The sequence below is a fragment of the Nicotiana tabacum genome, chromosome 16 (assembly GCF_000715075.1).
Source record: "Nicotiana tabacum cultivar K326 chromosome 16, ASM71507v2, whole genome shotgun sequence".
NCBI classification, from domain to species: domain Eukaryota; kingdom Viridiplantae; phylum Streptophyta; class Magnoliopsida; order Solanales; family Solanaceae; genus Nicotiana; species Nicotiana tabacum.
In genome coordinates, this window is record NC_134095.1 from 51,969,352 (window position 1) to 51,973,736 (window position 4,385).

At 36.3% G+C, this 4,385-nt stretch overlaps 1 pseudogene; it reads right to left on the minus strand.

Annotated features, from left to right (window-relative positions):
- Positions 1-209: 209 nt before the first annotated feature.
- LOC142170233 (F-box/LRR-repeat protein At3g26922-like) lies at positions 210-4,041 on the minus strand (annotated as a pseudogene).
- Positions 4,042-4,385: the final 344 nt, after the last annotated feature.

Genomic DNA, 4,385 nt, shown 5'->3' on the forward strand with positions numbered 1-4,385 from the left:
CCCTTGACAGAATGGCTCCATTATTCAGAAAATGAGAAGTATCCATCAAAAGAGATAATGAGGCTAAATAATTATAAAATTAAATTAGGCACATTATCCCCTTGTGGGATCAGAACATTGAACCAAATCTCCCCTATTAGCACAACTTTAAATTGGAAGGCCCTAATAAATGAAAACTAACATTATTATTTTCATAGTTAACATGCATTCTACAGTATCGCCAACTCAATATCTGGAGGTACTTCACCTTCAAGCTGGAGCTTAGCAAGATTTCTTGCTGTTTGCTGCTTCTTAATTTCCTCAAGTCCCAAAGGGACGCGAGAATAAATTGGATTCCTGGGATCGATGATGATTTTCTCGAGTGCAATAGCATTTTCCAGAAAGTACCCCACAACTTGACCACTTTGAGGTGATGCAGTGGACATTTTATGGTTTTACTATCTGTTTGATGGGAAGGGACATGACAACATCAACTGCCATACATAAATAGAACAAAGTCTAAAACTCAGATAACAAAGTATATGGAAATGATAAGAAAAACTCACTTAGGTAGAGAAAGTATATGCAAATGAAATAAACCACACCTCCAGTTTATGGTTAAAATCAATAAATAAAATCATCCCTCTTTTTGATAAAGGGTTAGAGACGTATTCCTTGTATCTCAAGCATCATCACTTGATGAACCAAATACAAAAGTTCCTACGTGAATGCTGCCTTTATCTTTTGGTGGTAGTGATCATACCCTTAGATTAACACTCACACGAGAACAACATTCTATAGGAAGTAAGGAACAATACCCATATGGCCATATCATATATGGGACTTAAACTTGATACCCTTGTTTGACTGAATGAACAATTCCGGTTACCATGTAATATATCTAGTAGTCAACATTATTCAATCACCATTACTAGTTTATCCGTGATCTAGACTCCCCGTAAGAAAATCTTTACTTCTCCAACAAGCCATAAAATTAGGTAACAAAATTTGAGCTACCTGCCCGACTTGCTGACCTTTTTAACTATTCGTACAAATTCACCAGTAACTTGGTTCAACACACACTTGATCTTAACCAAAAGGCCGAGAAAGGTTAAACGCTATCTTGGCTTCACATAAGTGTATTTTCCTTATCTAGGAAAGCACCTTTTGTTGCTTCTCCTAACATTTATAACTTAGAAAATTAAAATAAATGTCCTCAAGACTATTACATCTCATATCTTCTACTAATTTTGATCAAGGAAAGCAGCAACAACGTTAACATGTGTATTCCCATCTCAAATTTCTACAAACAAATAACCTACATGCATGAAAGACTCAATGGATTAAGGAGGTTTTGCAGTTGTTCACATGTTCTATTTGATGGAAAGCTTCGGTCTTTTTGGGTTTAGAATTATTGAACTCTGTAGCGTCGTTCTACTTTGCTCATATACTTCTTCATCTTCAAAATATAAACCTTGTTTCTTCAACAACAAAAACTTGGAAGTGATGAATCGCTGGAGGCAAATTTAGAGGACTATCTGTCTAGACAGTTATCCGTACAGTTTTTTTTTCTTTGATAAGGGACAGTTTTCAGCACAGTATCTCCTCTCTTCCCATACCTATTACCCTCACCCCAATAGAAAATGGCAAGAACCACCGTCATACGTACAATGTACGATGTATATAAAACTATTAACATACATACAATGTATGCATGTATACATACATGTGTACACGCGCAAATACATAAAGGTTTCCAACATTGAATGTGCCAACTGTCCTATTGGCCGATATAAAGTCATTTTCTCACTAAAAGCAATCTTAAAAGATCTTAACCCTTTGTGTGAAGCTACCCAACGTAAAATTTCAAAAAGAAAGAAAAGAAGCTTGGAAGTACAAGCTTCAAAGTTCAACCAACCTTGCAGGTCCGGGCTAAACTTAAACTTGGATCTAAAAAGTGATAACTATAATTAAAGAGGAGTTACAAGCAGCCTGTTATCAGCTATTAAGTAAATATATGCGGGGAAATAGGCTTCAGTCAAGAAAGTGATATTGGAGGAAGTTGGGAAGCGATTAAACCTGCAATAAACCTTCAACTGCCCAAAGGACGTTCAGAATTTGCGCGTCAATTGCATCTACTCTAAGTTCTTACATGTTAACCCATGTCCCATAAAAACCACTTTGCTTCTTTTCTTCTCTTTACAAATAATATTCAATAAAGCAAATTATTCCGATCAAAAATAAAATTCAAGAAAACAATTGAAACACATTACCGAAGAGCTCTAGGAAGATGCACTCCTAAGAAATCATTTAATCGAACTTCACTTTTGTTTTATCTAGAGTTTATGCACCAAATAACAGGTAGAAAGATGGATTTGCAGACTCGATTTAACTGCAACCAGAGGACTTCATGACGGCCCAAGCATCAATAACTTTTTTGAAAAAGAGAACAAGCATCAATAACTCCTTAAACCAGAATTGCTATAAGATCAAATCAGACCATATACCAGCAAAAGAGGAAAAAGAACTCAAAACTTTATACCTACCTGTAATTCAAATTCCTCCAACTGTGGAGCAGCCCTTATGATACACGTGTAACCTAAGAGACTCAGGTCTTTCCGTCCGAATATAGTTAAGACAAATTTCTTGAGATTCGTAAGTTCAGGAAAATTGTAATGCTCCAAATTTTCCTGCAAAAATAACTACAGAGAAGGTACCAGTAAGTGCTAGCAATACAAAGGTAGATCGACAAAATTATATTTTTTCAATCGGTAAGGTAAAACTTTTATTACTGCAAAATAGCATAGAGAGAGTGTTGAAATACAAAAGTAACATACTGAGCAGCTAAGCCTTTAGAGAATTAATAATCTCTAACGTATATTCTCTATTTCATGCACATTCTTCAATTTACACCGAAAGGCTAACTGCTATAAGCACATATAATTTAATTTGTTTATAAGGAGAGCTAATTCATCAAAACATTTACTGTTCCATTCCTTTCATTAGATCCACAAAACACAAACTGGAATAGTCTGCTAGATTTCTTTTCCATAATCACAAAGGTAGATAGGTAAATTCTGTTCACTAACCATTGAATCATAAGCATGTATTGTAAGGACCTCCAGCTGAGTGAGAACACAGGAAAGACGAGAGGATATGCCATCAAAAATATGGGTGTATGGCCAACCCAAAATGTCTACCTCAACCAGCATCGGAACATTCTTAAGCAGTAATTTCTCTCCTGATGAAGTCCCAAGAGTTTTAAGATTTGTATCACAAATTTTAAGTGATTCCACATTGAGGCAGTACCATATCTCCAAGTGTCTCAACTTGAGTGATGGACCAACAACTTCCAAATTTACCAATGTTCCTGATCCATGAACAACCATTTCAAGAAACGGACAATTGTGTAGAAAGAACTCAAGAACTTCGCCCGTCACATTTACGGATTTCAAGAGCAACACTTGAAATTCTGACTGACAAGTGGGGACGTTTGGAAGTTAATAGAATGAGGTAGGCCTGAAGAAGAGCCACTGAGACCAAGGAGTCGCTCTTGAAAAGTATAACGGTAATCAAAACGACGAATGTACTCTCCACCCTTTAATAGGTCTAATTCTAGTCTTTGAACTTCCCTAGAAAGGGCAAATTCAAGCCAACTGTCAATCTCACGCTGCGCGAATTTGTTTAAATCAAAATTAACCCGGAATTGGTACAATCTTTGTCCTTTACACATTTGCAAAGTACGGTTGACCCATCTGAGATACTTCTTCATATGCCTTTCCGTAGCTTGAGTTGTGAGGCTACTTCATCCAAGGGTTTGGTAGCATCAAAATCAAGCCGAGCAATACATGTCCATAACCTTAGTCAACGCCTTGAGAGGACACTTGTGTCAGCTGCTTCCTTAACAGTAAGGAAAGATAATATATATATACCAGAATTTCATCAAGTAACTGACTAATGTGATCCTCTGCAGTGCAGACTCCCTTCGCACTACAACAAATAGACAACAAAAGCAGTTTTACCAAGGTGGTCAGCGGATCACACTTCGAAAAATTACACCATGTATATAACACATATTAAATACGTTTTGTCCAGAATTATTTTTCACTTTTTTTCAAATTTGAACATCCTTGCTAGAAGGAGGAAGCAAGTAGCAGGTGAATATAGTCCGTTCACCAACCAGGCCAGACACCACTATTAAAAAATAATTCTCCCAACAAAGAGTGTAAAAACTCATCTAAGCATTGGTGCACATAATGCTAGTGGGAAAGCCACATTGTCATAAGTGTTTAACCAAAAATATGATTCTTTGATCAAAGTTAAAGACAAATAGAAATTCGGGCTACTGATAATCAGGGGACGAAAAAGAAATAATAGACTTTTTGAGAATGACAAATAAGCAGTAG